Raw genomic sequence first — 12,164 nt, 5'->3', positions numbered from 1 at the left:
AGAGGCAGGCACTAACGCGGGAGGGAGCGAGCCAATCGGCTAAGAGATAGAGTTGACGGGCAACCAGCCGGCCCAACGGAAAAGGAAAAAGACGTAAAGTGGGTGGGTGTTACTGCACTTCCTCTCTTTTACCGGCCAGGCTGGGTTCGATGGGCGGGGTTTGGAGCTGGGAGCCCCACAGTCAGCCTAGGGTAGTTGAGGGTCGAACTGGGGGCTTGGGCTTGCCCACAGCTGGAGGTCAGTCTGTGTAATTAGAGTCCTGGGAAAGCGAGCCGGCTGCCTGCCTGCCCTGAGGGGTCGGAGACGCTCCTGGCGCGCCACCGGAAGGGCGTTATCTTGGGGACTGGGAGTGGAAACTTTCCTCCCAGGAAAGGGAAAAAACCCAGAGCGTAGAAAGGTACTAAATAACGGGACCGTGGAGTAGCCTTAAGGATTGAAGTATACGTTAAATTTTAGATTTTGAAATAAAAGACTGTCTTTTTTCAAACTTAAATTCCCAAACCACCTTATCACTACTACCATCACCACCTTAAAAGAAAAAATAATATTTTTGACAGTTTTAAGATCAGTCCCAGTCTAAACTGCAGACCCTGGATGACGTAGGCAAAACAGCTGGGCTGGACGATCTAGGGACTGGGGCAGACCATTTGAAAGTCTGCTCATCTCCTTCAAAGAGGGTTTGGGGATCTGCCCGCTACTGGACTCTTACTTGGTAGAAGGATGAGTCACCCGAAGAGGAAGGGAAGAGAGGAAAGTGGAAAGAGAACGATGCCTTGGAGGGCAAATTTGATTCACATTATATTTCGGTCACTTTAGGCTCATGAGTCAACATTTCGGATGATTCAGGCTTTCTGGGAGTCAGGAAGCCAAATACATACTCATTTCTTTGGTATGCCAGAATGAGCATAATCCCCATTCCACTTTTTCCAGAACTGGAGGGTTTAAAGAAAGTGGTTGCAGAACATTTAAGTATCAGCATCCAGAGGTTTAGAGATCCCTCTTATCTTTCTGATATACCTTCCAAAAATATTCCCTTCCTGCCTAATCTGGAGGCCCTGGAGAGAGGAGGTTAGCTTGCTTTCAAGTTGCTCACAGTCTAGGCCTGCACTGTTCAATGCCTTAGTCATTGGCTACTCCTGGCTACTGAGCACTTGAAATGTGAGTCATCTGAAATGAGATGTGCTGTAAGTTTGAAATGCACACTAGATTTTGAGAGTTAGTACAAAAAAATTTAAATATCTCAATTTTTATATTGGTTACATGTTGGATTGATAATATTTTGGCTATATTAGGACAAGTGTAATATATTATTAAATTAATTTCATTTGTTTCTTACATTTTAATGCATCATCTAGAAATTTTAAAATATATATGGCTTATATTTTATTTCTATTGAACAGTGCTAGTCTGAATTGACGATTAAGATATGTTGATTGGGACTTCCCTGGTGGTGCAGTGGTTAAGAATCCGCCTGCCAATGCAGGAGACAGGGGTTCGAGCCCTGGTCCAGGAAGATCACTCATGAGCAACTAAGCCCGTGCGCCACAACTACTGAGCCTGCGCTCTAGAGCCCGCGAGTCACAACTACTGAGCCCGCATGCCACAACTACTGAAGCCCGCACGCCTAGAGCCCATGCACCCCAACAAGAGAAGCCACCTCAATGAGAAGCCCACGCACCGCAACAAAGAGTATCCCCGGCTCGCTGCAACTAGAGAAAGCCCATGTGCAGCAACGAAAACCCAATGCAGCCAAAAATAAATAAATAAATTTATTAAAAAAAAAAAAAGGAAATGTTGATTGCCATGGGGAATCACGGGTTATTTAAGCAAATTCTTAGCTCCAACTAATTAATATTACCCTAGGCTCAATTTGGGTATTAAAAAGGAAAAGCAGGGGTTGTGGGGAGGGAGGAGGGACACGTAGGTGGAACACAGGAGATTTTTAGGGCAGTGAAACTATTCTGTATGACACTGTGATGATGGATACATGACATTTTACATTTGGCAAAACTCAGAACTGTACAACACAAAGAGTGAACCATAATGTAAACTGTGGACTTTAGTAATATATCAATATTGGTTCATCACACCAATGCAAGATGTTAGTTATAGGGGAAACCGATTGGGAGGTGGGCATGGGAGTGTATAAGAACTCTCTTTGCTGTTCAATTCTTCTGTAAATGTAAAACTAATAAACTTTATTATTATTTTTTTAAAGGAAAGGTAGAACAAGATTTCCTGGCAGTGTTACCTGATCAGGTTAGTTATCAACAACACATTCAAGACCTGACTTATCAGGGCTGCCCTGGTGGTGCAGTGGTTAAGAATCCACCTGCCAATGCAGGGGACACGGGTTCCAGCCCTGGTCCAGGAAGATCCCACATGCCACGGAGCAACTAAGCCCGTGCACCACAGCTACTGAGCCTGCGCTCTAGAGCCCGCGAGCCACAACTACTGAAGCCTGCGCACCTAGAGCCTGTGCTCCACAACAAGAGAAGCCACCGCAATGAGAAGCCCTCGCACCACAAGGAAGAGTAGCCCCCGCAGGCCACAACTACAGAAAGCCCGCGTGCAGCAGCAACGAAGACCCAACGCAGCCAAACATAAATAAATTAATTAATTAAATAAATCTATTAAAGAAAAAAAGACCTGACTTATCAGTCCCACAGAGATGAACTGGCTTTATTTTTAGAAAATTATTATGAGTTGCTTTGAGTTTATTTGTTTTTAGAAGGGTTGGGAAGAGTAGGAAGAGAGAAGTGTTAGTGTAGAATTTGGGGGCAGGAGCTTTAATGCCAAAGTAAAAATTTTTAACAAAACAGATTCCTCAATAATAACTAAAACAGTCCTGTTTCAAGTGTTTGTCAAATATTTGTCAAAAATTATCAAAAACATACATGATTTTTCAACTAAGTCCATACATATACAAAAATATAGCAAAATTCTATGGTATGAACTTTTCTATTAAATCACAATTTAGCCATCAGCAGTTCAGTCTTTCCCATACTGTTTTTCCTACTGTGATTGTTCTGAAACTCCTTAATGGAAAGTTTCACAGGGTTTTAACATATTAATTGTTAAGTTGCTTATATGATATTTCTGCATTCGTATATCTCTGTATCTGCTATTACTAAAATAGTCACAAAGGAATATCTTTAAATTTATTTATTTATTTATTTATTTATTTTTGGCTGTGTTGGGTCTTCGTTTCTGTGCGAGGGCTTTCTCTAGTTGCGGCAAGCGGGGGCCACTCTTCATCGCCGTGCGCGGGCCTCTCACTATTGTGGCCTCTCTTGTTGCGGAGCACAGGCTCCAGACGCGCAGGCTCAGTAGTTGTGGTTCACAGGCCTAGTTGCTCTGCAGCCTGTGGGATCTTCCCAGACCAGGGCTCGAACCCGTGTCCCCTGCATTAGCAGGCAGATTCTCAACCACTGTGCCACCAGGGAAGCCCCCAGGAATATCTTTAATTTATTAAAATTGTCATAAAAGAATGATTACAGAAAAGTGGTAGATTTATAATTTTAATAGTAAATAGCATTAAATATTGAGGCAATAATATAAGCACTCTCCTCTGACACAGGAGAAAAATAAGAATTTTATATTGTTATCTCAGTGACTTCTTAAAAATTAAGTATTTGATGGATGAATAAGAATAAAGAGCTTATCCAGTGTTCATAGAATGGTCAACAAAGCATAAGGAAAGGAGAATGTTGCTGCTATACCAGAATTAAAAGTAGTGTTAGTGACACATTAGGGTAACTAGATGTAAATACCACTCTCACTAACAAGAACATTTTGGTAGGTATTTGAAATGGTTAAAGGAAGAGTATAAATTCTAGGTCATAATAATAGAAAATAATTATTCAATGAATTATCTTTGAAATTATCTTACCAGATGTAGAAGTTTAAAGTTTCCAGTTACAATGGGTTAATAACTGTTCTCTCTTAGAACATTATAAAATATCCATTGAGGCTGGTGGAATCTCAGAGTTGGAAGAACTCTGGGAAATCAGCTTGACCAATCTCCCTCCCATTAGAAGAATTCCCTACAGAAGGTTTTTTAAACTTGGCCATCTGTGGTAGATTAAAAATAGCTACAAACTCTGCAAGGACACCCATCAAGAAGTTGGGTCAATTTCCCCATCTCTGGATCTGGCCTTGTGACTTTTTTGTCCAATAGAATATGCTGGAAATGTTCCAAGCCTAATCAGCAGAAGTATTACAGCTTCCACACTCTCTCTCTTGGAATGCTGAGGCCCCAGATGAGAGACATGGAGAGAAAGACCTAGCCATCCCAGCCACAGAGCTGATGTCCCAGAAATATGAGACCATCTCAGAATGTTCAACCAACCCACAGAATCATGATAAATAATGAATCACTGTTTTAAACTACTACCTTTTGGGATGGTTCATTACGCAGCAAAAGCTAACTGAAACATCAGCCATTTTGTGCTTCCATTATGTGCTTAATTCATTCATACATGATATATATATATATATATATATATATATATATATATATACATACATACATACATATACATACATACATTGGGTATTTACTCTGCACCAAGCACTGTTCAAGACTCTGAACAATGGCACTGAACAAATCAGACACAAATGTGCATGAACACTTTCAGTAAAGGGAGGCTCACTACTTAGGGAAATAGCCCGTTCCATTTCTGTAGTAGTATACCTTATTGTAGAGTGTCGAATTGACACCTAATCTGGTATACATACATAGAACAGGTTAATTGTCCTTGCATCATGTATGCCCCCTGAGAGAGTTAAAAGCGTGGGATGGGTGTACTCTTGTCTACATACTGTAGGATGTAGACTGGAGAGTAGATTCAGCAACCATGGGGGAAAGATGAAAGGTAGATTCCTGACAAATCTGTTTCAAGAAGCTGTGCATCACAGCTTTTTTGCCTACAGAGAAAGACTTGCTTGTGTTCAAAGAGCACCAATGAGTTACATTCAACCTTTTATTCAAAAAAGACTAAAACATCATTTTGGCACACTTTAGGGAAAAATTAACAGCTTGCTATGTCATTGTCCCTACCATTTCACTGGGATTTTAGATTTCATGAAATGTACCTTTTTGTGAAATGCAGTTTATGGTTCTGGCTAACATCTTGACATACACTAAGTTCATCTGTAATAAAAATAGACATATAAATAGCATAAGATCAACGTCTTTGGCCATGCTAGTTATACACTGACAATTAGAGTTGGACCTAAAATTAAAATTTCAAGTTTCAAAGAGAAATCATATAATATGCAAGTGAAAGTCGTAAGGCCCAAGAAGGTCCTCTGTGTTAATACTGCATTTCCTTCCTAGTTTAATATGCATCATTTCTCTGGTGATATTTATTTTGATCTAGCAAAAAAACTATTTTTGATCAGTTGATCTAAGCATCACAAATCCAAGCAAAGAAATTCCTAAACCATCTCAGAGAAATAAAAGAAAATCTGTCCTCATGAGAAAAAAAGAACTACAAAGAAGAGTTTACAAAATTATCTGGGTTATAAATAACTCATTCTAGTAGGTATCCCACTCTTCCTAATACCTAAACATTGAGGTACAAATTTTGTTATTTTATTGTGAATGGAAATAGAAACCAGGTGGTCACTATCTTTAAAATAAACATTATTCATTTCTTCAACTAAAATCTATTGAGCATCTGGGGTTTGGTGATAAAGAGTAAATAAAACACATTTCCTAACATCAAGGAACATATAGTCTAGTTTACATAAGAATATATAGGTATATATACATATGTGTGTATATACATTCATATATGTGTGTATGTATGTATGTATATACATATGTGTATGAATATATATTATATGTATCAATATATAATAGAGAGAGGGAGACAGACAGACTGGTTTAAGTGAAACATAACTATTGCTTACAGTTCAGGCAGAAGTTGATGAGAGCCTAAACTAATAGCATAGGAAATAGGAAAAGATAAATTTGAAAAACATTTAAGTTGCATTCATAGAATTTGGTGACTAATAGGATGGAGAGGCTGAAGAAAGAAAATCTGATTCTAAGGTTTAAGTTTAGGTGACAAGGTAAATTGGTACTGCCGTTATTAAAGAAAAGAAGTCAGCAGAGGAGCATAGAATGGGTGAGTAATGCTGGGGAGAATATAATGACCTAAGTTTTTAGATACATTGAACTTGAGTTGCCTGAAGAACACTGGAGTAGTAGAAATAATCAAGAGACAGCTGGAAAACTAGGGCTGGAGCTTAGATCTAGTCTGGAGAGCAGGTAGCTAAACCTGTTGGTTAGGTTTCATGGGTAAATATCTGAGGAAAAATGGTGGGGTAAAGGAGAGGATGGCCAAGCAGGTTGGTGGATACTGTCTACTGCCCATGGGAGAAAAAGGCCTAGAATAGAGCCCTGGGAAAGATCAACATGAAGTATCTCTGGACGTATTTGAACAATGTTATTTCCACTGATCCATTTCTTTTCCTAGACCATACAAATCAAAACAAAACAAAAAACTCCAATAGGTCCAGTTCTTAAATAGGCACTCATTTTGTTTTCTCCATTCACCTTAAACTAGAACTCAAAATAATATTCCAGTAAGTGCCAAGTATAATGCTATTCAGCACTATAATCTATAGTAATAGGGACAGCACCAATAATTTAAGCCATCGATAATTCTTAAACCCTCATTAAACTGGTGACTCCAGCCGCTTAGCCAATAACAAGTGGTAGAATTGCCTGGTAGACTTTTGCCTCTTTCTGTAACTAACCAGCCACTAATGAAGATGCTAAAGAGAAGGAAATGGCTGAAAGAAAGGCAATAAGAGATGAAGCAAACTCTATAAATTACAAAATTAAACAATAAATGATTCTTTTATATACTACTTATATTTATGAGGTATATGATTTTTTTTAATCAACAGATCTATATTGCTCATATTCAACTTTTTTTCTACTTTCCCGAGAACTGAGAAACACATTCATCACTGGAAATGCTATAGTATATTGCCCTGCATGTGTCTTTTTTGAAATTCATTTTCCTTTTATTACTACAAACTTATTATGATCTATTATTTCCATTTTATCTGAGTTTTATTTATTGTCCGGAGTGGAAATTTTTACTGTCAGGTGGTAAAAGTAATGTTGTAAATGACTTATGAAATGATAAATACTATTTACTCTAATGAGTTAAATATGGTGTGTCATGTGTTCATTTCCTCTCCCTCCTAAAACCCCATTAAAATGCCAGTAAAGCAATAAAAATGGTATTAACCAACAAAGACAAAGAGACTAACAGAGGAGACAACAGTGTATAAAATATTTCAACACATTTTTGGAAGACAAAGCAGATAGAGGAGCAGTTAGTGATTTAGCAGACTGTGAAGTTACAACCTAAACACCTCTCAAGGGGCAATATCAACTAGAAGTAAGTCATTTTGTGCCATAAATCCTTGAGATGCTCAGCCCTTGGAGGTGCTAGTATTGAAAACAAGTGGATTAAGTAAGAGAGGAATCCTCAGCCCCTTTGTCCCCTTCCTACACCCAGAAAGCCTGCAGCAAGGCTTAAACATATCACCACTGCCCCACCATCACTGCTCCCCCAGCCCCTGCTGTCCCCTATACCTCATTCTCCTCCAGAAAGGAAGTTGGAGAATTCATTTGTGGAGAAACAAAATGGTTCCAGTGAAAATTTCTCAAAGTATTGGCATTTGGAGTACCCCAGTAAAAAGACCTGACGAGCCCCACCTGCCCCCTTCTCCCCACAAAGCTTCCATCCATTTTTTAAAATTCTCTACTCTTAAACATAAAACAAAACACAAGAACCACCAGTCATTTCACAAAAACCTTGAATGGAAGCTAAAAATGAAAATAAACAGAAAAAGAAACTTGAGGGAACAGAGGCATACAGAAAACAGAAGAAAACATCATAGAAACGTTAATATTTACAGGGAGATAACAGAACATATCACTCCATAAAACAAAAAACAGAAATAACAAAAAAGAAAAAAAATCAAAGAACATGAGTGAGTTCACAAATTAAAACCAATTTCATGTTCATAGCAGCATTATTTACAATAGCCAAAAGGTAGAAACAACCCAGGGTCTATTAATGAATGAATGCAAAAACAAAATGTGATATATACATACAATGGAATACTATTCAGCCTTAAAAAGGAATGAAATTCTGATACATGCTACAACATGGTTGAACCTTGAAGACTAAGTGAAATAAACCAGACACAAAGGGACAAGTAATGTATGATTCCACTTATATGAGGTACCTAGAATAGTCAAATACATAGAGACAGAAAGTACAACAGTGGGTACCAGAGCAAAGGGAAGGTGGAAGTGGGGAGTTAGTATTTAGAGAGTATTTGGTATATACAGAGTTTCATTATGGGATGATGAAGAAGTTCTGGAGATGGATAGTGGTGATAGTTGCACAACAATGTGAATGCATTTAATGCCACTGAACTGTTCACTTAAAAGTGGTTATAAAAAAAAAAGTGGTTATAATGGTAAATTTCATTTTACTACATCAAAAAGATTTTAATTGCAACTTTAAAAAATTAAAGTGTTGGAAGGTACATTTGTAAAACTTCTCCGGGAAATAGAAAAAAGAACGAAAAGATGTATTGGTAACAAACAAATGGAAATTGAAGTGTTTTTTTTTTTTAAAAGCAACACCATTTACAATAGCCTTAGAAAACATGAAATATTTAAGGATAGATTTAACAAAATATGCCCAAGACCATTACACTACAAACATTGCTAGAGTAATTAAAGAAACTAGAAGGACTTCAACTTGACTTCAAAATTTATAATAAAGCTACAATAATTAAGACAGTGTAGTACTGGCATAAAAATGGACAAACAGATCAGTGGAACAGAATAGAGTCCAGAAATAGACTCATAGACCCACATATATATAGTCAGGTTTTTACACTGGTGTCAAAGTATTTCAGTGGGGAAAGCATAGTCTTTTCAACAAATTGTGCTGGAAAAACTGGACATCCATATGCAAACACACACACACACACACACACACACACACACACACACACACACATGACCTTTGATCCTTATTTCAGTGGGGAAAGCATAGTCTTTTCAACAAATTGTGCTGGAAAAACTGGACATCCATATGCAAACAGACACACACACACACACACACACACACACATGACCTTTGATCCTTATCTCACATCATAATAAAAAAATTAGTTCAAAATGAATCATGGACATAAATAAAACAGTCAAAGCTATAAAATTTGGCAAGAATACATAATGAATGTTCTTGCAAGTATAAAATGGTACCACCAATTTGGAAAATCATTTGGTAATTACTTATAAAGTTAAACATACCTAATGATATGACTCAGCAATTTTACTCCTGGATATTTATCCAAGAGAAATGAAAACGGGAAACAACCCAAATGTCCATCAACTAATGAATGGATAAACATATTGTGGCTTTGGAATCCTACTCGGCAATAAAAAGGAATAAACTATTGATAAACACAGCATGGAGGAAACTCAAAAGGATTATATTAATGAAAGAAGCAAGACACAAAAGCCTCCATACCCTATAATTCTGTTTATGCGATTCTTAAAAGGGCAAAACCACCAGGGGCAGGGGGAGGGGAGGGAGTGATTGCAGAGGGGACAAGGGAACTTCTTGGAGTGATAGTGTTGATGGTTACACAACTATATACATTGTCAAAACTCATTGAACTATATGATTAAAATGAGTGAACTTTGTTGGATAAAAATTATATCTCAGTAAAGCTGATTATTTTTCTTAAAAAAGACAAAGATGTAATACAGAAGACAAAAGATGAAAAAGCTAGAAGATAAATTTGGGAGGCCTGTGAATCACTAATAAGATATCCAGAAAGAAAGAACAGAAAAAACACAAAGTTTCCTGTTAACCTAATTTGTCCTCTGGAAAGGTGAACTTGCAGTACGGTACTTCAAGCTCCATGACAGAGCATTATTTAAGAGTTTACATTTTAACTTAACCTTATAAATGTGTGCAGACTTTTCTGGGTGTCAATAAATGTTTTAAGACTATTTCTTAAACAATTTTCCTTCTCTAAATCACCTTCTATCTCTATGAAATTGATAGTGTTGTAAATAAAACTAAGTCTAGCTTAAGTTGTTATTTAGATCTTAGAATTGGGGCTAGTTGCTGTTCACAGCTGACTATGTACCATGGAATTTTTTAAAAAGAAACTATTATTTAAAATGAATGTTTCCTAAGCATATTGTACTTTCATTGCTGAACCTCTGAAACCCAGCCATTAATCTTTTTTCAAACAGCTTTATTGAGGTATAATTCTCATACCATACAATTCATGCATTTAAAGTGTACAACTTAGTGCCAACTATTCTTCACCTTTTGTACAAGTTTTGAATAAGATATGGAAGAAAATACGATGTGATTCAGTAGAGCAAGATTCTAGATCCCCAGCTTGGTGACCTTCAGGAGCCTCTGGGCTCCAATATCCTCATCTGTGAATCAGGGGGTTAAACCTAATGACTCTCTCACTCTGATCTACCTTCAAGATCATTTTTATTGTTTATTTTTAGCCTTTAATTTCTCTCTAGTGCCAACATCAAATACTGGGATAAGCAGCTCAGAAAGATGTATTTTACAGTAGGAGAGTTGCAACAATGCTCTGAATTAAAGATGATGCCGGCAGATTTATTACGGCATTTGGAAGTCTTTATAAATGTAACGAGATTCTTTAGAGCCTTTCTTGAAAGAAGACAGTTTCCTTTTATACGTTTCAAAGTAAGAAAAAAAAGAGAAAGAGGAGAGTCACATGGTGTGTTTAACTTAGATGAGCTTCTCTTCTAACTTTATCTTTCTCATTTCTAAAAGCAAATATGAAAACTATATAGAAAGTTGAACAGGCTTGGAAATATATTCAAGAACACTATATCAAATTCAGTGATTCAGCCAAATATCTTAATCAAAAATATAAAAAAATATTGCCTTCCAAGCTTTCGCTGAAGTAGAAATTTGACAGAAAATTTTGACATGCAAAATTTTATCACTGCAGATTTTAATAGTATATTCCTTCATTTGTTTCTTTTCTCTATTTCAAATAACAAAGGTAAAGTTACGTTTTTAAATTAATATGCCTATATTCCTAAAAAGCTTACAAGGGACTTCTTAGTAACTAGATATTGCTGTGGGTTGAATTGTGTCCTCCCAAAATATATGTTAAAGTCCTAACCCCAGTACCCCAGAATGTGACCTTATTTGAAAATAGGGTCATCGCAGATGTAGTTAGTGAAGATGAGGTCATAATGGAGTAGGGTGGGCCCTTAATCCAATATGACTGGGGTCCTTTTAAGAAAAGTAGAAGACGGAGACACATAGGGAAAACAGCCATGTGAAGATGGGGCAGAAATTGGAGTCATACTGCCACAAGCCAAGGAACACCAAGGCTTCCAGAATCTGGAAGAGGCAAGGAAGGATCCTAGAGGCATTGGAGGGAGCATGGCCCAGTCAACACGTTGATTTCCTACATCTAGCATCCAAAAGTGTGAGAGAATACATTTCTGTTTCTTTAAACCACCCAGTTTGTGGTATTTTGTTATGGCAGCCTTAGGAAACTAATACAAACATAGCCAAATTTTACAGGCATGCGGATGTGCACACACAAAAAGAGAACCCTCATTTTAGTCAAATTATTGGATTTCAAAATATCTAATATAATCAGTGTGAACTTGAGTAATTAATTAAAATAATGCATGATGCCTTATAACCTTTACACAATCTCTTGAAGACATTGCCTTTCTAAATTTTGTGTTATGTAAGGGAACTAAGCTGAAAAGGAAAGGAAAGGAAAGGGAAGGAAAGGAAAAAGGAAAGGAAAGGAAAAAGGAAAGGGAAGGGAAGGGAAGGGAAGGGAAGGGAAGGGAAGGGAAAGGAAGGGAAGCGAAGGGAAGGAAAGGTGTATTTTTCCAAGGGAGATATAACACAATATCTCTGAGAGAGGCAAGACAGCCTACTCAAAGGATAAAAACTCAGAAAACAGCTACAAGAGAACTATTTCTAAATCGACAGCCAAGTTACAGCATTTGTTATTACTAAACCATTTGAGTCTCAAAGGAAGAATTTGAGATAGTAATAATTTATTTCATAATT

This window comes from Balaenoptera acutorostrata, chromosome 12, assembly GCF_949987535.1.
Source record: "Balaenoptera acutorostrata chromosome 12, mBalAcu1.1, whole genome shotgun sequence".
NCBI classification, from domain to species: Eukaryota; Metazoa; Chordata; class Mammalia; order Artiodactyla; family Balaenopteridae; genus Balaenoptera; species Balaenoptera acutorostrata.
This window is presented reverse-complemented; position numbering follows the sequence as displayed.